The sequence below is a fragment of the Castanea sativa genome, chromosome 8 (genome assembly GCF_040712315.1).
Source record: "Castanea sativa cultivar Marrone di Chiusa Pesio chromosome 8, ASM4071231v1".
NCBI lineage: Eukaryota > Viridiplantae > Streptophyta > Magnoliopsida > Fagales > Fagaceae > Castanea > Castanea sativa.
The window spans coordinates 22611724-22638890 of record NC_134020.1 but is presented as its reverse complement, the minus strand read 5'-3'; the positions used below and the strand labels follow the sequence as shown (position 1 = coordinate 22638890).

Sequence of the window (27167 nt, the reverse complement as noted above, 5' to 3'; positions counted from 1 at the left end):
AGATGGGAACTAGCCCAGACCAGTTCACAAGAGTTGCCTATTGGGCGAGCAAATGTGTAGATACATTACCCTTTCTGTGAACAAAAGAAAATTCAACATTTGAAAAGCCATCAACAAATTAAAACATGTTAAGTTTTTGGGACAAATGATCATTTATCATGGTGTTATAAAAAGTGGTGCTAAATTTAAATCATGTTTCCACTTTAACTCAAATTTAAAAAGTTAAATGTACTACCTGTGCAATTGGTAATATATTAATGGATAGTTGCTTCGTGTTACTGTTTTGATAGTTACTACAATGAAATCGAGTCTAAGAAACTCGAAATGTTAGTTTGCTAATTAGTTTGAAAACGATGTTAACTAACGAATATGTTTGAAAATGGGTATCTTATGCCAATTTTCTCCTTTTGGTTCTGTTTTTGTTTTAGGGAAATCGAGTGTTAAAAGAGTCGAGTTCACGTGGAACTCAAGTTTCTGATACTCGAGTTGCTATAGTGAAATCGAGTTTAAGAAACTTGAGATGTTAGTTTGTTTATTAGTTTGAAAACAATATTAACTAATATATTACGAAACTTGAGATGTTAGTTTGCTAATTAGTTTGAAAACGATGTTAACTAACAAATATGTTTGAAAATTATCTTTTTATGCCAATTTTCTCCTTGCAATGTGACCCGAACTTACCTAGTAGTTTTAAGTTGATGTCTTCTATTTAGCTAGTTTTTCTATTCACTTGATTCTATCTTATTGACATAAATATTATCTCTTATGGAGCTTGTGTGCATAGTGGTATTTGGAGAATTGTGCAATAAATTAGGCTATACATTGAAATCCTTGTCAATTTATCTTGAACATGTGCTTATATTACTCTTGACTCCCTAAACTTTGTGTAGTATGGCTGCCGTTGCTGCTTAGGTGGTTGATGAGTTCGGTCTTGGTCCCAGGGTTCGTTCGGTGTTAAGGTTTCTAACAGAACATCGATCGTCCGCTGTTTGGGAAGGCAAGATAAAATTAAAACCGACGACCTGCTGAATTTCTATATTCTTTTCTTATCCTTTTATATTATGTTGATTTTTTTTTCATTTCTAAAATTCTAAGTTTGTCAATGGTATTACTAGCTTTGAATGCATATTCATGCCCATTAGTTGGATTGAGTTAGATTGCTTATGTTCTTGCAAAATGGTCTCTTAATAATTATGTACCTCTAGTATTTTCGTTTTAGGCTATACTCCTGATTTTGTTGATGTAATTCTTCTTGAGCATAACCTTAATCTTGATATATAACTTTTGTATTTTTGGTTTTTGTATAAAAAAAATAAGGAGACTACAAACGCTTCGTTAAATAAGTTGTCATAAACTCATGGAAATTCCAATTAAAGTTTATGGGATATTTTGTGAACAATAGCTACAATCGTTTATACAAAGGTTATGGCATATTGCATCTCATCACCATGGTTCTATCATGTGCAAGATCCGGGGGTATTGAAATGTTGTGGTCGTAATGAGGAGTTCCAAAAACAAAGCCCGATGGTGGATGATCGTGTCCTCGACATTGTCAAGAGAATTGGATTAGAGGGGCTGTATAGGACCCCATTTAGAGAGATTGATTATAACTTGATAACGGCCTTTGTTGAGCGATGGCGGCTTGAAGCCCACACCTTCCACCTTCCACATGGTGAGATGACGATCACATTACAAGACGTGGAGGTTCTTTTGGGGATTCCAATCGATGGTGAGGCAATTGTTGGAACTTGTGACTTGACGTGGGCTGTTGAATGTCAGAAAATGCTTGGAATTGTTACTAATTCTGTGGTGCTCCAAGGACAGAGGATCCAAATTAAGAAGCTACTTGAAAAAATTGACCAAAGGTTGCCCGATGGTGCAGAAGAGGTTGCTGTGCATCAGTATGCACGGTGTTATATTCTAGCACTCCTAGGGGACACAATTTTTGCCGACAAGTCTGGCGATAGGGTGCATACGATGTGGTTGTAGATGTTGAGAGACCTTCACAATCCACCTCGGTACAGTTGGGGGAGCGTTTGCCTTGCATGGTTGTACAGAGAGTTATGCAGGGAAACCAACAGAAAGGCTAGTTAGATTGGTGGGGCCTTGATACTCGTTCAGTATTGGGCATGGTTCAGATTCCTTTTTTTGTGCCCAAGGATGGACTCCCACCAGATGGTGCATATGGCCCACCATTACCATCTTTGCCATTGTCTATTAAGTAAGTCTCTTCCTTGACCGATTCTCTCTATTGGAAATGGATCCATAATTTTAAATGATATGACACATTGAACTTAGCATTATTCAACTACTTAAGTTTTTGAACTTAGCATTAAAAAATAATTGAACTTAGCATTATTCAAGTATTATTCTACAACTAAGGATGCGTATGTAGTGTAGTAGTAGTATTTCAAGGAAAAATAAACAATATAGATTTTTTAAGCTTCCATCAGCATACATATCCTTTTTCTTTTTTTATTACATTGCATAATTGGTAGATATTGATTCCCTCTTTCTTCATTGTAGGTTGGTTTGGATCGTGAGCACGCAGAATAGCCCCGCTGAAATCTGTTTGGTTCGGTACCGTCAGCTTCTAGATTCTATGTATCCCAACTAGGTACCCAAATTGTGTTTCTTGTAATGTTTATGAATACTGTATACTGTAACATATGTCAGTTGAAAATAATGGAACATTGCATAATGTGCTGCACTTTTTTTTGACTACATCAGGTGGTGTGGCAACCATATGAAGCCGAATTAGGCCACCTGCCTGCGTTCTGTTTAGCAGGATGGGACATGTGGACGGCGAGGGTGCCGCTTGTATGTTTCTAGCTAGTAGAGAAACATACATCAGATCGTGTTCTTCGTTAGTTTGGGATGGTGCAAGAAATTCCCAAAGATGTATACAGACGATGCCCTTCATAAGATAGACTTGAGGGGGAAGACTGAAGTGGATTGGAGGGTCAGACATTTTGGCCACATCCAAGTATGAAATATGAGAGCACATGAACTATGTAATGGAGCATGACTAGAGGGTGCTATGTCGAGTGTTCATCCATACTTCGGCTGGTATGGTAGAGTCACTTGGAGGTTCGTCGACCACATTAGCGCCTCACTTCTTATTACGGTAATCGCTTTGACCTTTCTTTTCAAATTTTGTTGCGTATTACCATTTTTGTGTTAGGTGTACTAATTGTATTACAAAAATTGCAGGTCGCCATGCACAAGTAGATGTTGACGCGTTATGTAGTAGGCAGTCTTGAGCACAAGCTGATTACAGCTATGCTAAAGGAAGTGGATTGCCTTCACCGTCTAGCTGCCCATCTTCCCTTGGAAGATGCCGATGGGGCAAATCCAGAAGTGCCAGAACAGAATGGACGGCTAAGCACGAGCTCAACTCCTGCCAGCCATAGCCATGGCCAGTGTGTTGCACCCCATCAATGGCAAAGGCCGGATCCCCCTCCACCCCCATATGCTTCTCCTGCCCTAGAGTTCCCTCCACCCCCACATGCATCACCTGCCCCAGAGTTCCCTTCATCACATGCATCTCCTTCCCCAAAGATCCCTCCTCGTACTGCTTCTGCATTTCCTGACCTACACATCCCTGTACCCACTGCACATACATCTTCTCACCCCGAGATCCCTTCACCCACCCTATGTACATTTTTTGACCGCACTCATCTATCCCTTACTCCACCATCCTTTGATCTCGGCATTGATTTCAATGACACCCCTCCTGTCATGCACACTCAATCTCCTTCATACAACATTGGTCATATACACCATGTACCACCCCAGAGTGACTCCATGTCATTCATGCCCACTCCTGGACTGCATACAGCTCCTATGACTATGAGCCTCACTCACATTTCGTCCGCTACACCATTCTCCCCCGCAGTTGTAGGATCTTCAGTTGTTGGGAGTCAAGCAAATCAGCCAGCTGTGCATGTTGAGAATGAGCAAGTAGTTGGGTTACACTCACCCCCACAAGGTCGGCCTAAACGCACAAGAAAAACACCTCCTTGTGGGACAGGTGGTCACAAAGCAGGACACAAGGCTGGCCCCACAGTATGATTGGTCATTTACTAGTTTTGAATACTTTCGTGACTGCTATTATGGTTGGTATTAGAATTCATTTGATCCATTGTTTCTTTGTAACTTCGTCTTTGCAGCAACGCGAGGAGCCTAACCAAGGAGATGCAGTACCCCCTCCCCCACATACCAGACACTATACAAGACAGCATAAGCGTCAAGTGCCATAGGGTCAGCATCCCATTACATCAGCACCCCATCTGCCTACAAATGGTGTTCAATTACTTTTTTGGTGTTCATGATGATGATGAACACTCGGGACATGAAACAAATCCAAAAATCTCAAGAGCTTAAAAGTAACAGATTGTAAGAAACTAGAAATGGAAATACACCTAAGGATAATTTTATAGTTGGGGGAGCAGATGGGAGATTTAAAGCCTAAAAGTCTTTGTTGGCCAATTGAGCTGCACGGCTATTTAGATTTGGGGTTTCTAGTTTTGAGGTGCATTTATTTTTGTTGGAACTAGTTTTTAGATGCATTTATTTTTGCTGGAACTAGTTTTTAGATGGATGACAGTGACAAAATTTATGCCTTAACGTGAAAGGGGGGTGGAGGGGTGTGGAATGCATATTTTTTGAGTTTTTTGAGTAGTTTCAGCAATGGATTCCTCTTTCTATTAGTATTCAAAGTATTATGATCACCAATTGGTCCTTATTTTTTTCACCGAGCACAATTCTATCTGGTTGTACTTTATGTATATGTGCTGATGCTGAGCTAAACTTGGGTGAAACTGAAGTTCGAGAAGCCCATTTGGCAAAAGCCTTGTATTTTATTCAAATTGGTGACATGGTACATAAGTTTCATATCTTGTTGCTATTGAAAGTATTGTGACCATTGTCTGCTTACAATGGAATTTGACATCTAACTCCCCCTCCTGACCTACCATGAACCCAGGAGAAAGCATTGGAACAACTCAAGGTGACAGAAAGCAAAACAGTTGCAGTTGGGCAAAAGATGGACTTGGTGTTCCATACACTAAAGCTTGGATTTTTCTACATGGATTTTGATCTTGTTAGAAAATACTGAATAATTGTATTGTATTTCTCTCTAAAATAATATACATGAGTGCCTTTATATAGGAGGCATATGAGTGTTGTACAAGCAAATATGAGTGCTGTACAAGCAAATATGAGTGCTGTACAAGTAGTTCAATGTGTGCTATACAAGTAAGTAACCTAATTGGGCCAAGCCCATAATACACACGTTAACAGCCCCCCTCAACCTCAAGGTGGATGGGAAACCAGTTTGAGGTTGTCAACTAAATCACGAAGGCGTCCCTTTGGATGAGACTTGGTGACGATGTCTGCAAGTTGATCTTTGGAGGAGACGGAGAAGAGCTTGAGAGCACCATGAACAAGATGATAACGAATGAAATGACAATCAATCTCGATATGTTTAGTCCGTTCATGGAAGACATCATTGTGAACAATGTGAATGGCACTCTTGTTGTCACAATAAAGAGGAGTAGCAGAGGATGTAGACACACCTAAGTCTTTGAGAAGCCATCGTAGCCAAAGAAGCTCAAATGTGGTATCAGCAAGGGCACGATATTCTGCTTCAGTACTGGAACGGGCCACATGAGTTTGTTTCTTGCTTCGCCAAGAAATCAGAGAAGAACCAAGAAGAAGGCAATAACCAGTGGTGGACCTGCGATCAGTGGGATCTCCTGCCCAATCAGCATCAGAAAATGCATGGAGAACAAGAGGAGACTGAGCAGAGTAGAAAAGACCATGGAAGAGAGTACCCTTTAGGTACCGAAGAATGCGTAGAACAGCAGCATAGTGAGTCGATCGTGGAGCAGACAGATATTGGCTCACCTGGTGAACAGCATAGGAAATGTCTGGACGAGTAATAGTGAGATAAACTAGACTGCCAACTAAGCGTCTGTAAAGAGAGGGATTAGACAATGGTTTCCCTCCTAAGGGAGTCAGATGCGCATTAAGCTCAACTGGAGTGTCAACAATCTTGCTATCAGTGAGTCCAGCTCTAGACAAGAGTTTAGAGGCATACTTGGCTTGAGTAATGTAAAGTCCATCTGTAGAATGAGTGATTTCAAGACCCAAGAAGTAGCTGAGATGTTCAAAATCTTTCATCTCAAACTACTGACTGAGAAAATCCTTAAGTTCTTGAATGCCACTGAGGTCATCACCAATTATGATCATATCATCTACATACAGGAGAAGTAAAATAGTGCCTTTGTCAGTGAGACGAAGAAATAAGGTAGAATCATAATGACTGGCCATGTAACACAAGTGAGAGATGGTAGAGCTGAATTTGGCAAACCAAGCTCGTGGAGCTTGTTTCAGGCCATAAAGTGCACGTCGAAGGTGACAAACCTTGTTTGATTCAACAGAGAGACCAGGAGGAGGTTGCATATAAACTTCTTCACTTAAATTTCCATTAAGGAATGCATTTTCGACATCCATCTGGAAAAGATCCCATTTACTGGTAGCAGCAACAGCTAAGAGGGCACGAACAGATGAGATACGAGCAACCAGAGCAAAGGTTTCTTCATAATCAATCCTATACTCCTGTGTAAAACTTTTTGCAACAAGACGAGCATTGTAGCGTTCAATGGACCCATCAGAGCGAGTTTTAATCTGGTAGATCCATTTACAACCAACCACAGATTTCCCGAGGGGGGGGGAGAGTGACCAAGTCCCAAGTATGGTTTTTAGATAATGCATCAAGTTCCTCTTTCATTGCAATCTGCCATAAAGGGTCAGTGGAAGCCTCACGATAGGTGTGAGGCTCATGCAGTGTAGCAAGGGCAGTGTAACAATGATAGTCAAGTAAATGTGCAGGAATGGACCTTACCCGAGTTAAGTGACGAGGTGGAATGTCTTGTGCATGATCTTCAGGCGGAGTAGGAGCAGGGGACCTAAGATCAGGGTTGGGTAGCTCATCTTTAACCTGTTTATTAAAGGGGGAACTAGGAAAGGGATCAAGGATATTTGGTGGTTGGATAGAGAAGTCAATAGGAGAATCAGGAGCAGCTATAGGAGGATCAGGATCAGCCATAGGAGGGTCAGAAGCAACTACATAAGGAATATGTGTCTCATATGGAAATAGATCTAAGACAGAAGAGGAAGATAGAGAAGCACGGAAGTGAGAGAGCTCGACAAAGAGGCAATGTTCCCAAAAGACAACATTGCGGGAGATACGAAGACGATGAGAAATAGGATCATAACACCGATACCCCTTTTGAGTTTCGCCACAGCCAAGAAAACAACAAAGTCTTGACCTAGGCTCAAGTTTGTTATGCGCATGTGGCTGAAGAAGAATGAAACAAGCAGAGCCGAATGAGTGAAGGTGGTGATAGTCTGAGGTGACCTAAAAAGGCGCTCATATGGAGTTTGATTTTGGATGACAGGACTGGGAATGCGATTAATAGCATGAATGAAGATGAAGAGTACCTTTCGCCCAAAAAGGAGCAGAACTTTAAGTGAGAGAAGAAGTGCATGAACAGTGTCAAGAATATGACGAAATTTTCGTTCGGCTCTACCATTTTGCCGAGAGGTACTCGGACAAGTTAGTTGATGAACAAGCCATAGAATGCAAAACAGCTTGGAAAGCATATTGAGTGTACTCAAGAGCATTATCAGATCGAAAAATTTTGATACGTTTTAAAAATTGAGTTTCAACCATTTTTGCAAAATTAGAATATACTTGCAATAATTTAGAACGATGTTTCATATTAAAAATTCAGCTATAGCGAGAGTAATCATCAACAAAGACAACAAAATATCGAGATCCACCAATACTAGAGGCAGAGGAAGGTCCCCAAACATCAGAATGAATAAGGTCAAAGATATCAGTGGATATTGATTCACTAGTATTGAAAGGCAAAGCTGGTTGTTTTCCTAACTGACATGAAACACAATCAAAATTTTCTGTAGACATTGAACCTAACAAACCTCTAGAAGCCAATTTTTGTACACGAGAAGAAGATGTGTGACCAAGACGAGCATGCCAAAGTGCAAAGGAAGGAATAGAAGAAACTGCAGCAGCTGCGGCAATAGAAACAGGAGCAATAAGTGGAAGACGAAGGTTGTCCACGGGAAACATACACCCAACTCTGGGACCGGTCCCTAGCTCCTGCCCCGTCCTTGGATCCCGCACAATACATCCAGAATAATCAAATATAATTCGATAACCCAACTCAGCTAATTGTCCCACAGGAAGCAAATTGTAAGAAATGTCAGGAACATTAAAGACCCCAGAAACTGAGAGGTTGGAGGTTGAAACGGAACCTATATTATGACAAGACATTGTGGAACCATTTGCTATGCAAATAGTAAGAGGGTGTGGTACAGGTTTAAGTTCAGAAAATAAGGACGAGTGAGGTGTCATGTGATTGCAACAAGCAGAATCCATAAGCCAAGAGGAAGGAGACATACCGGATAAAGCTGAGAGAGAAGAGGAATAAGATGCATTACCAACCATACGAATGACATTGGCGATGATGTTTTTAAGGTCATCTGTGGACATGGTGAAAGTGCGTCCTGAAGACTTAAACTGTGCAAAGACAGGAGCCATTGGTTGGACACTCTCAATGTTAGCAATAGTGGTAGCAGAAATTGAAACAATTGATTTATTGCGCTGATAGCAAGTTTCAATATTATGGCCAAAACGTTTGCAAAAATTGCAAAAACGTTTGCTGGATTGTCGGCGACGAATGTTGTAAAAGGAAGAAGATCTGTCCTTATTCTTCATTTAGAAGCAAAATATGCAAAAATGGATTGCAAAAATGAAATCTACGCGAAAAATTGGGTAAGGAGAACCTGGGTTGGAAAAAAGTCAACAGCTGGTCAAAGTCAACGGTCAACGGCTGGTCAACGATGACGTGGCGGATGACGTCAGCAGCGCGCTGGATGATGACGTCAGCGATGACGTGGCAGTGATGACGTCACCTAGGGCAGACGTCAGCAGGAGCAGGTTGGCGCGTGGCGGCGCGTGGGCGTGTGATCTTTAGTCCAGAAGCTTTGGGCGGCGCGCGAGGGCGTGTGGAGGCTCCGATGATTGTGAGGTTTTCACGAGCAGGTAGATCGGAGCAAGAATATCTTCGTGGTACCTTCGAAAAATTTATCGGAGCAATATTCACAGCGGTGCCGAAAAAGGCAGTGGTCTTTGCAGTGTTCGGACTCCTCAACGGCGGCTGCTATAGGTCCGGAATCTGAGGACGATGTCTGGAAGACTCGAAGGTTCAACGCCGTAAGGCTGTGATAGTTTCTGTGGCAGCGGAAGCAATATTAAGAATGAAGTTACACCAATAAAGACAATACTGCTAAGAAAAGGTCAGAGCAGTGGCTCTGATACTATGTTAAAAAATATTGAATAATTGTATTGTATTTCTCTCTAAACTAATATACATGAGTGCCTTTATATAGGAGGTATATGAGTGCAGTACAAGCAAATATGAGTGCAGTACAAGTAGTACAATGTGTGCTATACAAGTAAGTAACCTAATTGAGCCAAACCCATAATACATTCGTTAACTGATCTAATTTCCAAAAGCATTGATAAAGCAAAAAGGTAAGCAATGCCATGAAATTCCCAACAACATTCTGTGCTTCAGTCTTTTTGAATGTTGGCCCACGAGTCATTGGAACTGTTGTACAATGATTCCAGCTTGTTTGATCCAATTATAACTGTTTGTACAATGATTCCAGCTTGTTTGAAGAGGGAGGAGATTGGGAAAGGAAGAATCGTTTGAAGGTGTATGAAGGCCTGTACTGCATGTCCACTCGAAACTTCAAGAAGGCAGCCAGTCTATTTTTGGGTCCTATATCAACCTTCACAACTTATGAACTTTTCCCTTATGACACCTTCATATTTTACGCTGTCCTTACAAGCATTATAACCTTGGATAGAGTTTCCCTGAAGCAGAAGGTATTCAGGTTTTCCCCACTGGATGGTTTAAATTTATCCAACTTATGTAATATTATTTTTCTCTGTTTTTGTTTTTTTTGTCAATGTGCTCATAAAAAAGGAGTATACTAATTTGGATTATATGTTAGATTGTCTAAAAACTGCCCTTAAATTTCATACTGCACTCTCATACATTACAGAAATGAAAATGCTATTCTGTGCTTAGTTTTGCATGTCTATTTATTGTTACCGGATGACTCTTCCGTTTCATTCTGATTTTCTATAAATGAGTCATTGGGATTGTTACCCTTTTCCAACTGTATAGTTAAGATTCGGATGGATATACCAATCAAGTTCACTTCTACCTCCTGCAGATGATCCAAAGAAAACAAACCACTTACAAGTACTTGATGGGGCCAAGGAGAGACTTCACCTATTCAAAGCAAATCTACTGGAAGAAGGTTCTTTTGATTCTGCTGTTGAGGGCTGTGATGGGATTTTCCACACTGCATCTCCCTTCTATCATAACGTCAACGACCCAGAGGTTCATCCCATTTTACTATTCTTTAAATGTTTAGTAATTGTAAATGTTTAAATTTGATTTATTGATGGAATTGGTTAAAGAATTTATCCGTACACTGTTCTTCTGAAAAATTCAACAAGCTTTTTAGAAAATTCCACAATAGGTCTTTTTCTCTATTTATCAAGAGATGAGAAGCACATAATAGGAATCTCAGAGTTGATTTACGCTATTCTTTGTTCTGAGTGTGGCTTCCTGCACCATTGCCAACACTAAACTAACCAAGTTAATTACTTAAGCAGACCTTTTTGGACTTGAAAGTTAAAATTGCAGCCTATTGCCTTTTCTTTTAAATTCAACTGTAGGGTGAGGTCACGGGTTTAAAACCCACCTGGTGTTATGTGGCTTACTGATGAAAAAAAATGAGGGTAAATTGCACTTTGCCCCCAATAACTATGGTGTGTTTGTAATGTTCCCCCTAAGCTTTAATTGTAATATATTTTACTTGAGCCTCTATGTGCACTTTTAAAGGTGCCTGGATAAGGATGGTGAGTAGAAAATATGTAGTACACTTCTGAAAAGTGATGTATTCCCCTTCATAAAGACACTACAATTTTATAAATATTTTTTTGTTAGACTTATCATTTTCTTCCTTCTTTACCACCAACTATGTTGTCAGGAGTGATTTATGCAGGACCTGCTAAGAAAACCTGGTGAAGTGTGAATCTACCCCAAACTCAACTTTTGAGAAGTGGAGGCATAATTCATGAAATGGCGTTAGTATGACTAAAGAGTCTCTTTTGATAAATCATAGATGTGGGTCCTCTGGAGACCATAATGATGGTGGTTATTTCTTTGGAGATCGTAAGGCAATATTCTTTAGAATAAGATTGGTTTTGAAAGAAAAGAATCTGATGCCTTAAGCCCTTCTAGTCCTGATCTGTGTTGATGCCAGGCCACAGATTATAATTGAGGGAAGTTTGTTATATAATATCTATCCAGAATGGACCAAAATCTTAAAAAAAAAAACAGTAATCCCAATAATTTCCAATTGACAAAGTCATAACCTTGTGAAGCACAGCTTGTAACTGCCTGTTTCACAATTTTTAATTTTAATAATGTTAACCGTGTTGCTATTGCTACCTGAATATTGTTTTCTTGTTCCTATAAGCACTATCAAAACGCTGCCTGGAATTGTAGGTTGGTGTACTTAAAAAACATGATGGTAGTATTTTACTTAGCCTTTGAATGTTATATCAGTATTCTAAATTACTTATAGTTTTTTATGAACAGTGGATGGTCTTATGATTTTGTTGCCTTAGCTAATGTTAGTGGTGCTCCCCCCTCCCCCCCACAAAAAGAAAAAGAATATGACTTAACTTTGCTCTCATCATTCAGGCAGAATTACTTGAACCTGCAGTGAAGGGAACACTTAATGTTCTTAATTCGTGTGCGAAATTTCCATCTGTTAAGCGGGTAGTCGTGACATCCTCTATGGCTGCAGTTTCATACAATAAAAAAGCTCGAACTCCTGATGTAGCTGTTGATGAGACTTGGTTTTCTGATCCAGACGTTTGTAAGGAAGCAAAGGTATGTAGGGGCATTACTCTTCATGCGTTTTCGAATATAATGATGGTGATACGTATAAATCAGGGCCCATAATATTGCAGTGATTCCAGTGCAAACTAGGTTACTAGAACTACCTTTCAGATTCCCTTTTTGGAATTTTCATAGATTAAAAACAATGGTGATTTGCCTTGTTATTTATTTACTATGTACTATGTACAAACTATGTACTAATTTATGCATCCAGTAAGCATCAACATCTTTGGGACTGTGCATGTTACATTGATGAGTGCAACTATTTCTAATCCATAATTGTTGAGAACATTGAGACTGATAATTTGAACTTTTAGTTTTAGCGAGGTTCCTACTTTTAAAAACTAAAAATATTATAAAGTAATGGGAGCTTGTCTTCTATTAAGTTAGAGCCATAAAGTAACGAGAGCTTGTCAGCCTATTAGTGCTTGCCATAGATTAATCTTCATATTATTTCTTTTACACGACTTACATATGTCATTTCTTTTTAACAGAAAAGAGAGAGGGGGTGAGGTCAGTATAATTAGCGACCATAATTCCAGCCCATGGTCCATCATGAATCCTACCATTTCTTATAATTGTAGCAATTTTTGCAAAAGGGTTTGGAGCATCAAAAGCAATAATCCCGTGTACCAAAATGTTTGTCTACTGTAAGAAATCCAAAATTTAAGGGATGATCTTTTATGACATTTTCTTTGAAATAAAAAGTAATTAGTAATTAGCCTCCTTTTTAAAATTTTAAACTAAAAAGAAAAATTCAATTTAAAATGGGTGTTGAGTTTTGAAGTTAAGGTCAAACTAGGAAATTTCTTTAAATTGTGTCCATTGGCTTTTTTAAAATGGACAATGTTTTGGGACATCCCAAAATGGAATAATGGTTAAACAAATTTGGAACAGAGTGTTTTTATATAACAGCCTTCTAGTGAGTTAAGAGATACTTTATGATTGAAGCCGAATGGTTTTACATTAAAAACTATACTTAGCGACCACATCTATAAATATTGAGTCTTGCTTCTGTTCATGACCTCATTATCTTGAGAGCTGATCTTTTTGAATATTTTGTAAGAAAACATGGAACATTGGTTTACAAAATTAATAATATAGAGATTCTTTTGCAATTAGGTGTGAAAGTATTTATTTTTCAAAAACACGCATGAGCCCACTCTCTAGAATTAATCTGAAACTTAGGATATGCTCTATTGCTCCTGCTCCCACATAATTACTTGGGTAATTTGGTCCATTCAATGTTTTATTGCAATATCACACTTAAGATTTCCTTGTCCATCCAAGTGATTTTGACCAGCGCCATGTAATTTAAGTGATCCTGCATCCATCATTGTTAAGCAGATTTAGCTCATCAAACATGTGGTTAATTTGTTCTCTTAATGAGAGATTTATGATAACTTATAAGGCTGGGAACCATACTACTATTGGCTATTAATGTTTCTGGGTATCCTGTTGAATGGTTTTCCAGCAATGGTATATGCTTTCAAAGACGTTGGCTGACGAAAATGCCTGGAAGTTTGCAAAAGAGAAGGGTATTGACATAGTTACAATTAACCCTGCAATGGTGATTGGTCCTCTCTTACAGCCAACGCTTAACACAAGTGCTGCTGCGATTTTGAACTAAATAAATGGTACTTTTTTTTTTCCCTCTAAGTTTTGTACTTGATGATGCCGAAAAAATCACCAATAAGTTGCAAGCACTCTCCAACTCGAGTCAACACCTGCAAAAAGAAAACAAAGAGACCTTAACAGAGAGCACTGGTGTGGTGCCGGCCAAAAACCCTCCGAAGGTCAAGTTAGTATTTCTTCGCAACCCTAGAGTGCCAGAGTTGAGTCAATTGTACGTACCTTGCTTTGTGAGGGTTTTGGAGTATATATAGTAGCGTAGGGCCGAAATTCACGCCTTGGTCAAGAAGTCCTTTCCTTCTAGGAGAGTAACTCGTGGAATTTCGTATCTCTTAGAGTTCTTTTCCTTATATGAATCTTCAATCAAGGCTAACGTGTAGTGCAAGAATTCTTCATATATATGTTGGCGTGAATTACAATCAAGGCCACGTCAGCCCCAATCATCTAGTGTGATTTGAGGTAGCTCGGAGAACGACGGGAGAAATTATGTGCATGCATTCTACTCGTCCGTCCATTACGCATCCGTCCTCCTAGGCCACATCACCCGTCACCCTATCGTAACGATTTTAGCCATATGCGGTGGTACCGTCATGTTGGTTTTATCCCCTATCAGTTGCCCCCTCATTCCATGATACCGTCATCTCTCCCAAGCGGTCTCATGGAATGACGGTTAGAGTTTCTGATGGACACGCTGGAATGCTGTCATAAATGCTCAGGGACACGTGGGGGAATTTTAATGGTTGTTTGTTGGGATCAAGGCGTCCCTTTGTTTACCGCGCCGTTCCCTCTATATATACCACCCACCGTATTCACTTTTAAACTTTTTAGAAAATTTTATGTTGTTCAGAGCGCAACCGTCAACCTACTTCAGAGAGTAACCGTCTCCTTTGGGAAACCAAGAGACAACGTGCTGATAAATTCTCTGTCGTGCGTTTCTTACCGTCTGCTTGTAAGCTATTCTTATACAATGTTTTGTTCCTTATTTTTCTTGTTGGTCCTGTCGTCGGTATAAATCTAGAGCCTTAGGCTTCCTTTACCCGTCATATGTGGGTGTCAGATGTCTAGTGAGGCGTCAAGTAGTCAGTCTTATGCCCGCGAGGGAGCGGGTTACGAAGAGGTGTTCCCGTCAGGTCAAGCAGACCAAGACACCTCCAGCGGGGAGAGGGAACCGTCGGCTAGCTCTCCTTCCTATGAGGAAGATGAAGGGCAGAATGGGGACGGGTCAAAGTATGACTCGACCGACAACTTAGATGGTATCGACCCACCGGTCCAATCCGTCATAGGTCCTGACGGCTTCAGGGAGTTCGTCCTGCTCCCTCTGTGGACGGTGAACGACTTTGTGTCAACCATCAAGTCAGCGCACTTCAACACACTGAGGCAAAAGTACCAAATACCCGACACCATATCCATCCGTCTACCATTTAAATCAGAAAAATGCTATTACTACGGTCTCGAAGACGTCGGAGTCTACGAGCAAATGCTAAAAGCTGGTCTCTGTTTTCCCCTGAGTGCTTTGCACCGTCGTCTCCTCTAGTACTTGGGTTTGGCCGTCACCCAGATATCTCCGAACGCATGGAGGGTTTTCCTGAGCGTCGAGGTATTGTACGGTGTAATGTCCGACGGAGCTAGACGGTTAACGGTGGAGGAATTTTTCCAATGCTACCGTCCATCCGAAATTATGAAGTCAAGGGGCATGTACAGCTTTGTGCCGAGGAGTCCGGTACTTAGACTGGTGTCCGAGACCCCTGACTCCAACCGTAACTGGAAGGGTCGTTACTTCTTCCTTCGAGGGGATAATTGGATGTGTCGTCCAGGTGATGACGACTACATGCCGGTAGACAAAACGTGGGGGATAATGCCCCCGTCTGGTACGAGTCCGTTCTATTTTTCAACCGTCACCCTTTTTTAGGGGTTTACTCTTAACACTTTTTTTAAAATTTTTTTTTTTTAACAGCAAGGGACCGTCCACCTATTTCAACCGAACAGTTCAGCTTTCTGGAGAAAATTTTTCAAAAGACTAAGTTGTCCGAAAGGACCTGGTCAAAGCTCGTCACATTGGATACGTTACACTGGTACTGTGACGGTCCTGAACCCACATCCGTCGCTCGCCGATACGACGCTTTTATACGCAAACGTAAGTTCTGGAATCCTTCTGTCAATATCCGTACTCTATGTAGTCTTTCTTTTTCTTTTTTTTTCTTTTTTTAAATTTAAAACCGTCTTCTTTTGTAGAAATGGACAATGCTAGGAGACGGCCCATTAAGCAGCGGGCGGCAAAAAAGAAACAAGGGGGCGACGCTTCGACTATGGAACCGTCACAGATGGCCCCTAAAAGGCCATCCTCTGAGAGATGGGACCGTCATGCCAAAAAGCAGAAACTTGTGACGGGTCTACCTGCCGGTCAAGGGTCCGACATGGTGAAACAGCCTCCCAAGCTTGGGATTAGCAAGGGTAAGGGCTTGATGACCAACCCGGACCCCGTGAAGGAGAAGCCCCCCGTCCTGCTTCATGAAGACCCCCAATACGCTCTCCGTCGTATTGGTTCCATTATAACTGACGACGACTACGAAGACCTTGGAAATCATGCCACCGAGGCCATGAGTGAAACATGTCTGTTCAGCTTAGCTCAGGTTAGTGTCCGTCACTTTGACTCCGTCTCGTTCCTCTATACGTGAACTTATTTCTACCCGAACTGTGGCAGGGCGTGCTAATGGCCAAGGGCTTGTCAGACCGTTGCTTGGCCCAAGAGAGAGCCCTTGAACGAGTACGTGCAAAGGCAAAGGCGACGGCAGAAGAATTGGACGAGTTGAAGCTGTGGAGGGTTCATCATGAGCAGAAGCTGACGCTCTCCGAGTAGGCTCGGGAGAACTTAGAAAAGGAGGTTGAGCCGCTTAGGAAGACGGTGAAAGCTCATGACGACAATGTCCGTCAAGCTAAAGTTGATGCCGTCAGAGAGTATCGTGACTCCGATGCTCTTCTGATGGAGCTTGGTTCTTCTTTTAGCGACGGGTTCGATGACTGCATCTGTTAAGTGAAGGCATCATTCCTTGACCTGGACTTAGCTCACATAACTATAGATGCCGAGGCCCAAACCCCTGCTCATCCCGTCGACTTTGAAGGGACGGAGGAACTTTTTGGCGAGGTTCTAGGTGATCACGGGGTCGCTAAAGCCGCTAAAGAAACAACCGTCGCTGATTCTCATCAGCCGTTGCCTGACGGCCTTGAAGAAACCGTCATAGTTCAAGACTGATGTAAATTATAGTGATAGGGAACAATTTTATCTTTTGTCTTTTACTCAACTCTTTTTGCTAAGTATTAGACTTTCTATTATTGAACTCTACTGTATCAGTTAAACCCCTTGGGTAACCCGTCCATATTTGGACCACAATTTTTGTACTTTGCATAATCCGTTCAGTATATTTCGGACTATCCGTCCACTTTCATTGAATTTCGCTTTTTTATTCGGCCTATTTATGTAGCTCTTTGATCCGTCCATGGTATGGACTTGGCGCATTTCTATCTGCTTTGGTTGATCCGTCCACTTTGTGGACTCGTAAAATTTTCATCCTTTGGGATGATCCGTCCACTTTGTGGGTTTGTACAATTTTCATTCTTTGGGGTGATCCGTCCACTTTGTGGACTCGTGGAATTTTCATCCTCTAGATGATCCGTCCACTTTGTGGACTCGTGGAATTTTCATCCTATGGATGATCCGTCCACTTTGTGGACTGGTAGAATCTTCATCCTTTGGATGATCCGTCCATCTTGTGGACTTGTAGAATTTTCATCCTTTGGATGATCCGTCTACTTTGTGGAATCCGTAGAATCTTCGTCCTATGGATGATCCGTCCACCTTGTGGACTTGTAGAATTTCCATCCTATGGATGATCTGTCCACTTTGTGGACTGGTAGAATCTTCATCCTTTGGATGATTCGTCCACCTTGTGGACTTGTAGAATTTTCATCCTTTGGATGATCCGTCCACTTTGTGGAATCCGTAGAATCTTTGTCCTATGGATGATCCGTCCACCTTGTGGACTTGTAGAATTTCCATCCTATGGATGATCTGTCCACTTTGTGGACTGGTAGAATCTTCATCCTTTGGATGATTCGTCCACCTTGTGGACTTGTAGAATTTTCATCCTTTGGATGATTCGTCCACTTTGTGGAATCCGTAGAATCTTCGTCCTATGGATGATCCGTCCACCTTGAGGACTTGTAGAATTTCCATCCTATGGATGATCCGTCCACTTTGTGGACTTCGTAGACTCTTCACCCTTTGGGTTATCCGTATACTTGGTGGACTAATTTTCATCCTTTGGATGATCCGTCCACTTTGCGGACTTTGAATTTCAACACCATGCATTTCATATTTTCTAAATAAAAATTCCTCTCATTATAACAGTTCAACATACCAAATTGTTTATGGAAAAGAAAACTTGGGTTCTAATAAGTAAAAACTATGAATGTTTAAAATTAAACTGAAAATAAGGCGTTAGACATTGTCTTATGATTGTCGCACTACTGGTAGTACTTCTTCAGGTGCTCCGTGTTCCAGGGATGGCCCAACTTCCTTCCGTCTAATGTCTCCAAGTAGTACGTTCCTTTCCTATGCCACGAGATAATTCTGTACGGGCCTTCCCAGTTAGGACCCAGCTTTCCCAGGGATGCATCCTTCGTAGCGCCAAGCACTCTTCGTAATACCAGATCTCCCACCTTGAAGTCCCGGTGCCGGACCTTGGAGTTGTAGTGTTTTGCCATCATGTCTTGGTACCGCGCCAGTCTCTGTGCTGCTACTGCCCTGACCTCATCTACAAGGTCAAGTTCTAGACGCAATGCTTCATTATTCTTGCTCTCGTCATAGCTTTCCATGCGGTAGCTCGTTAATCCCACTTCCGTAGATATGAGGGCCTCAACACCATACGCCAATCGAAACGGTGTCTCTCCTGTTGGCGTTCTTGCCGTTGTCCTGTACGCCCATAGTACACTTGGTAGTTCGTCCGGCCATATGCCCTTTGCCCCCTCGAACCGGGTCTTGATAATCTTTAACAAGGACCAGTTCGTGACTTTAACCTGTCCGTTGGCCTGTGGGTGGGCGGGTGACGAGTAGTGATTCTTGATTCCCAGCTGAGAGCAAAAGTCTCGGAATGCATCGTTGTCGAATTGCTTCCCGTTGTCGAATTGCTTCCCATTGTCTGAAACGAGCACTCTTGGAATCCCATATCGGCAAATAATACTTCTCCATACAAAGTTGCGAATGTTTTTCTCCGTGATAGTAGCAAGAGCTTCTGCTTCCACCCACTTGGTGAAGTAGTCAATACCAACCACCAAGAACTTCAGTTGTCTTACCGCTATTGGAAATGGACCCATAATGTCCAATCCCCATTGCGCGAACAGCCATGGAGCCGTCATAGGTGTGAGTTCCTCTGTTGGCCGTCTAATGAGATTGCCAAACCGTTGACACTTATCGCAGGCTCTAACCTACATATGGGCATCCTTTTGCATTGTCGGCCAATAGTATCCTGTTCGGAGTAGCTTGTGCACCAGAGACCTTGATCCAGAGTGGTTTCCACAAATTCCTTCATGAACTTCCCTCATCACGTAGTTTGCTTCCTCACGGCCAAGGCATCTTAGATATGGTCGGGAGAATCCTCTTTTGTAGAGGACGTCTTTAATTAGGATGAATCGGGCAGCCTTAACCTTCAATTTCCTTTCGTCTTCTTTGCTATCGGGCAGCTTGCCGTCCTTGAGGTACGCCACAATTGGAACCGTCCAATCGTCTTTAGTGCTTACTTCCTGCACTCGAACGTTATCTAGTAGCGATGAATTTTGGATAAAGGACAATACCTGTTCTAGGGTGATCATAGGTTCGGCCGAAGCAGCCTTTGCGAGTCGATCCGCCTCTTGGTTCTCTTCTCTTGGAATCTGAACTATCGTGAATTGGAGGTCACTCGTTCGACCCTTCATTTCCCCAAGGTACCTTCTCATTCGTTCATTCCTACAATCATAGCTCCCATCAACTTGACTGGCTACGATTTGAGAATTAGAATAGACCACCACCTTTCTAGCCCCAGCCGCTATCGCAAGCTCCAATTCTGCCACCAGGGCCTCATATTTTGCTTCGTTATTTGTAGTGGTGAATTCCAGACGAATCATGCATTCGATCTTATCTCCTTCCGGGGTGTGGAGTACAACCCCGATTCCTCCCGCATGCTTGTCGGAAGATCCGTCTGTGTGAATTCTCCATGTGGGCGTCTCTTCTGCCCCCTGCTTCTCAGGTGTAGTGAATTCCGCAATGAAGTCTGCCAGTATCTGTCCTTTCACCGTCGTTCGTGGCTGGTCTTGGATATCGTACTCACTCAGCTCGATAGCCCACAAAGCCATCCATCCTGCAATTTCAGGATTGTGCATTGCTCTCTGCAAGGGTTGATTTGTCAGGACTTTTATGGTATGTGCTTGAAAATAGGGCTTGAGTTTTCGAGCTGCAGTCACAAGAGCGAAAGCGAGTTTCTCCATCTGTGGGTATCTCTCCTCTGCGCCTCTTAGAGCCCGGCTGATAAAGTACACGGGCTTTTGTATCTTCCCTTCCTCTCTGATGAGAGCTGCGCTTACCGCTGCTGATGAGATGGCAAGGTACAGGAACAATTCCTCCCCCGACGTGGACGGACTAAGCAATGACGGGGCAAAGAGATATGCCTTCAACTCCTCAAATGCCCTTTGGCATTCGTCTGTCCACTCGAAAGATCTCCTTAGTGTTCTGAAGAAGGGGAGACACTTTTCTGTCGCTCTCGACACGAATCTATTTAAGGCTGCTATCTTCCCTGTCAGGCTTTGCACTTCCTTCACCGTCCTCGGAGGAGATAGCTCCATAATTGCCTTCACTTTCTTTGGGTTGACTTCAATGCCCCGCTGGGACACCATGAATCCTAGGAATTTTCCAGCGGTTACTCCGAATGCGCATTTGCTTGGATTCAGCTTCATTTTATACGTCCGAAGAGTGTTGAAAGTCTCCTGGAGGTCCCTCAGATGATCAGACACCTTTGCGCTTTTCACCAGCATATCATCTACGTAAACCTGGATGTTCCTGCCAATTTGGTGCGCGAACATTTTGTTCATTAATCGTTGATATGTGGCACCTGCGTTCTTGAGCCCGAACGGCATCACCTTGTAGCAAAAAAGCCCCTAGCTTGTCACAAATGATGTTTTCTCTTGATCTGTTTTTTCCAATTTAATTTGATTATACCCCGAGAAGGCGTCCATGAAGCTCAACAATTCATGTCTTGCGGTGGAGTCTACTAAGGCGTCAATGCGTGGGAGCGGGTAACTGTCTTTAGGGCACGCTCTATTCAGATCCGTGAAGTCAACACACATTCTCCACTTCCCATTTGACTTTTTGACCATTACCACATTTGCCAGCCAATCAGGGTAGTACACCTCTCGTATGAAGTTTGCTTCTCATAGCTTCTGCACCTCCTCTGCTACGGCTCGATCCCGTTCGGGGGCAAACACGCGCTTCTTCTGTCGAACTAGAGAGAAAGAAGGTGACACGTTCAATTTATGAACTATGACTGTTGGATCTATTCCCGGCATGTCGTCATGGCTCCATGTAAACACGTCTTGGTTCTCTTTGAGGAATAACAGGAACGCATGTCGAACCGTTTGGTCGACTAAGGTTCCGATCCTGGTGGTCCGGTCGGGCCTCGAATCATCCAGTTGTACCTCCTCCAATTCCTCCACGGGCTCTGCTACTGTTCTCTGTTCCTCGATGTTCATTGCCTGCACGTGGTCATCCATCTCCATCATGGCAACGTAACATTCCCGCGCAGCCACCTGATTTCCGCGTAGTTCTCCAACTCCGTATTCGGTGGGAAACTTGATCATCAGATGGTAGGTAGAGGTGACGGCCTTCCATGCATTGAGAGTGGGTCGTCCGAGTATGGCATTATATGCTGAGGAGCAATCAACCACGAGAAAGGAAACATCCTTGATTATTTGCTGCAGATAGTCTCCTACTGTCATCGCCAGCGTGACGGATCCTAAAGGATAGACCCGGGTTCCTTCAAAGTCAACGAGGGGCGCGCATGCCGGGATCAGGCGCTCTTTAGCAATCCCCATCTGCTAGAACGCGGGGTAGTAAAGGATATCTACTGAGCTCCCGTTGTCCACCAAAACTCAATGGATGTTGAAGTCCCCTGCCTGTATGCTAACCACGAGCGCGTCGTCATGGGGGTGGTGAAGGCGCAGGGCCTCCTCTTCCGAAAACTCGATGCTAAAGCTGTTCTGTCGTGTTCCTTCTGGTGAGGAGCCCGTCGGCTGGACACTTTGTACCGTCCATAAATAGGTCTTTTTGGCCTTTTTAGACGACCCTGCTGAAGTACTGCCCCTATTATCATCCGTATGTCTGCTACCGGTGGTCTAGGACGTTCGTTTTCCCGTCGGGGATTTTGTTCATGGTTTTGATCCGTTCTCTCCTTCCTGACGAACCTCTGCAACCTACCCTGCCTAATGAAGGCTTCAATTTGCTGTTTCAAGTCATAGCAGTCCGCAGTATCGTGACCATGATCGCCATAAAAGCGGTAGTACTTGTCCCTTGGCCTCTTATTAGGATCTCCCTTGAGCTTGCCAGGGAACGTCAAAGTTCCTTCGTCCTTAATCTGCATCAACACCTGGTCAATTGGAGCGGTGAGGGGGTGAAGTTTGTAAACCTTCCTGTAGGCGGCTTGTGTCGCCGATCCTCCCGTCGTTCTACGGTTCTTGCCCTTTTGTGCCCCTTGTCTAGTTGCATATCTTCCAGCCTTTCCCTCTTTTTGGGCTTGTCTTCTCTAGAGAGCAAGGCGTCCTCGGCGTTCATATACTTTGTCGCCCTGTAATACACGTCGGACATAGTTTTTGGGTCATTCTTGTATAAAGAGAACAGGAACTTACCCTTCCGTAGCTTGTTTGTGAATGCTGCCACGAGTATCTTGTCATCGGCCTCGTCTATCTGAAGGGATTCTCTGTTGAATCGGTCGAGGTATGATCTCAAGGTCTCGCCTTCTCGGTGCCTGATGTTCAACAAACATGCAGTGGATTTCTTATGCCGGTGACTCCCAATGAAGTGGGATACAAACTGCGCGCCTAGTTCCTTAAAAGTGTTGATGGAGTTAGGCGCTAGCCTGCTGTACCAGTCCCTTGCAGGGTTCTTTCAACGTGGTGAGGAAAGCCCTGCACATGACTTCGTCTGGCACACGCTGAAGATGCATCAGGGCCTTGAAAGATTCCAAGTGATCCAAAGGGCCCTTGGATCCATCATAGTTCTCGATGTTTGGCATGTGAAATTTTGGAGGAAGGGGGCACGAAGTCACGGGCGTTGTGAATGGCGAATCTGTTATGTGGACTAGGTCATCCAAGTCACTAGATATTCGTCCCCTTAAGGCGCTCATCATTACGTCCATATGTTCCCTCATCTGCTGCATCTCGGCTACGATGTGAGGTGGTAGGGAGTCCGTGACGGACGGCGAGTTTGTCTACGGACGCTCCGGTCTAGTCGGTGCAGTGCTACCTTCAGGCCCGACAGCGTTCCTCCCCTCCGGGCTCGCTACTTCCTGGTCTTCCTCTGGTGCACTTTGGTGTGCATTCCTCTGCTGCAGTTGCTCTTCTAAATCATGATTTTGCTTAGTGAGGCACTCAATAGCCGCAGCAAGCGTTTGGACTTGCCTTTCTAGCACTGTAGCATGCGGTTCTTCGTCTTGATTGTTGACTGTCGCCATCGATCTGGTGAGTACCATGCAAATTTTTGTCTTAGGAATAGAGCAAAGGCTAGATAGTCCTCCCTATGCTCTCGTTTTCCCATAGACGGCGCCAACTGATGATGCCGAAAAAATCACCAATAAGTTGCAAGCACTCTCCAACTCGAGTCAACACCTGCAAAAAGAAAACAAAGAGACCTTAACAGAGAGCACCGGTGTGGTGCCGGCCAAAAACCCTCCGAAGGTCAAGTTAGTATTTCTTCGCAACCCTAGAGTGCCAGAGTTGAGTCAATTATGCGTACCTTGCTTTGTGAGGGTTTTGGAGTATATATAGTAGCATAAGGCCGAAATTCACGCCTTGGTCAAGAAGTCCTTTCCTTCTAGGAAAGTAACTCGTGGAATTTCGTATCTCTTAGAGTTCTTTTCCTTATATGAATCTTCAATCAAAGCTAACGTGTAGTGCAAGAATTCTTCATATATACGTTGGTGTGAATTACAATCAAGGCCACATCAGCCCCAATCATCTAGTGTGATTTGAGGTAGCCCGAAGAACGACGGGAGAAATTATGTGCATGCATTCTACTCGTCCGTCCACTACGCATCCGTCCTCCTAGGCCATATCACCCGTCACCCTATCGTAACGATTTTAGCCATATGCGGTGGTACCGTCATGTTGGTTTTATCCCCTATCAGTACTGATCCTGGTTTCTGATTTATCTCAATAAGTATTTTGACCAACAACTTTTTGGGAAGATGGTTTAAAATGGTAATCAAAACTGTATTTGATAACTCATTTAAGATTGTGAACAGATCTCTCTTCTACCGAAAAAGGATGTTAAGTAAGCAGTTGATGCTAGCCAATTTTGTCCCATTCATCTTTTGTACAAAAGCCATTCCTACTCTACTTTGTTGGATTTCAATGATAGTTATTCATTTTCCTTATGTTGTTGCTATCTTAGTACACATCTAGGACACCTAGTGTATTTAGAAGCTTTTTTTTTTTTTTTTTTCTTTCTGCCTAATAAAACTTTATTATTCATCGGAAAAAGATTTCTTTATTTGATGCAGGAGCTCAGACATTTCCCAACGTAACATTTGGATGGGTTGATGTCAAAGATGTTGCCAATGCACATATTCAAGCATATGAAATTCCTACAGCTAGTGGAAGATATTGTTTGGTTGAGAGAGTTATACACCATACTGAAGTTTTGAGGGTTTTACGTGAACTTTATCCCTCTTTACAACTTCCAGAGAAGTAAGTCTTTATTTTCCTTTATTGTCAAGATATAATATTTTAGTAATACAAAACATTAGCAGTAAGTGCTCCAACTGTGCATATCTGTTCGTATGATGTGGTTCAATGATTTTACACATTGACTTGTTATGTATTGTCTTTCAGTGATTCCACATATTGCTTAGTTGTGTTTTTTGTTTGTCTTGTTGGACCAAAAAAAAGTTAAATTATATCTAGGGATGGCAAAATGTCCTTGCCCCATCTACCCTGCAGATACACACACACACACATGCACATATCCTATTACCATACCCAAAACACTCCTCTCTTTCTTAGTACTCTCATTGCTGCCCCTCCCCCTTCTCTCTCACTCATCAGTGTTGCCACTAGCAAAAAAAATGTCTCCCTCCTGCGACGACCCAACCAAAATTCTCCCTCTCCCCCCCCCCTCCCCCCCTTTAAAAAAGAAATTTGCTTGTTTTCCCCACTTTGAAGAAAGGAAGGGGCGGAGATGGGGGCACCTATGATCTGACTTTGTATCACCAACCCTAATTATATCATCCCATCTCAAGATTGATTAATTGAACATTGTTACTTGTTTGACTTTCTATAAGTTATTATGTTATTTGAACATTCTCAATCTGCATTCTACATTCACTCTGTCAACTGCAAAAATAAGAACACAATCACATTTGATAGTATAACAAGAGGGGAAAGGGGTTGCAGGATGGAGCAGGATATTTATGAAGATTGTTGGTGTATTTTAATACTAGCCAAGTTTTAGTATGCATTTGGACATATGGTTTCGTGAATTCATAAATATACCAGTACTAAATATATAGGAGCATTACAATTAAAAGACACTAGTATATCCTGCTCCAGGAAAGTATAAAAGAAATGGAGAGAGAGAATTCGACTTGTTTGAAATTACTAATTGAAGACTGCACTAGATGGGGATAGAAACTATATGACATTTCACAAAGAAATTGTCCTGTGAAACTACTTTCCATCTGACCAAAAATGATGAGCATTTATCTAAAGACCCATCTTAATCCCTTCCTTTACCCAACCAAACATGTATTTAAATACTAGCCAAGTTTTAGTATGCATTTGGACAATAGGTTTCATGAATTCAAACTCTTTGAAGATAACTCATAAAACCAAAATTTGGGCTTGTTTCCAAATTCTAACTATTCTACTATTTACAGTATGTTGTTTATTATTTTTAGTTGTTTATCTACATAAACATTAACATTTTCTTTTTCCTTTTCCAAATAACATTTAACAGGTGTGCAGATGATAAGCCATTTGTGCCAACATATCAGGTGTCCAAAGAAAGGACAAGAAGCTTGGGTATTGTATACATTCCTTTTGAGGTGAGCCTCAACGAAACTGTTGAAAGCTTGAAGGAAAAGAAGTTTATCAGTTTTTGAGTATTGGTAGCGCCCTGAAGTTCCTGCCAAGTAATAAACAATGGTGATACATATTTCCTAGAACCAATTTTTGGTTAGTGTGTTGGTTTTAGGAGTCTTCAACTTGATGGTGTATTTCTCTTTATATCTATGCATGCACTATGTAGGTTAGTAACTTCAGTCCCAGACTTTTCCCCATCCAATAAAAGGAAATGCTATGTATTTCTTTTCTGTTTAGATGAAGTATTTACCACTTTCAAAATTATAAGTGTTGTGCGATGCTCATTTTGATGTGAATTGGAAAATGATAATGAGAAAGACTATATACTACTTAATGATGATCGTTGATGCCATGATTGTTATTATTAATCTCCTTGTCAATGTTGCCACTTTAATTGAAGGTTAGTTTCATTTCCACTAGAATGGTTGAACTTATTAGAAATTAGCTAGACGCGTTAAACTTATAATTCAGTTTAAAATTCATTAGAAGATTGGATTGTAAGTAAAGGGTAACTTACACTTACGGTTACTGGAATTTGATATAGATTTGATTTTGGTCCCGCAAATTAAACAGTTCGGATTTGATCAGTGAAATTTGAAAAAATGGAATTTGGTTCAATTTTAGTTCCTTCAATTTATGGTTGGTTGAATTTGGTTCTTAAATAATCAGGTGCCTTTCCAGTATCACTGACACTGCCCTTTGATGAGTTATCACCACCACTTTGGACACCAACTTTGCCCCCATCACTTCCTCCTCCTTTGACACCTCCACCTCCACCACCACCAACACCCTTGCCGTCCATTCATGTATGTATGTGTGGTTGCTTAGTATGTATGTGTTACTAACTTATAAATATGAGTGGCCTAACTCAGGAGACTACAATGGGTGTATCACTATCACACAAGGGCCTGATGGCTAGGAAACCACCAAAAAAAACCTGTAACTCGAGTTTGTAGAACTCGATTTCTGTGGACTTATAAATCGAGTCCTATGGACTCGAGTTCTACATTTAGTACTCAACTTCCCACAATTCGAGTTTTCAGGCAGAGAGCAGGGACAAACTCGATCACTCTGAAG

At 42.1% G+C, this 27167-nt stretch overlaps 2 pseudogenes; both read left to right on the top strand.

The window, feature by feature from the left end:
• Positions 1–27167, top strand: part of LOC142606020 (protein NRT1/ PTR FAMILY 2.7-like) — a 58650-nt pseudogene that overhangs the window by 13853 nt on the left and 17630 nt on the right.
• LOC142607555 (phenylacetaldehyde reductase-like) lies at positions 10167–26150 on the top strand (annotated as a pseudogene).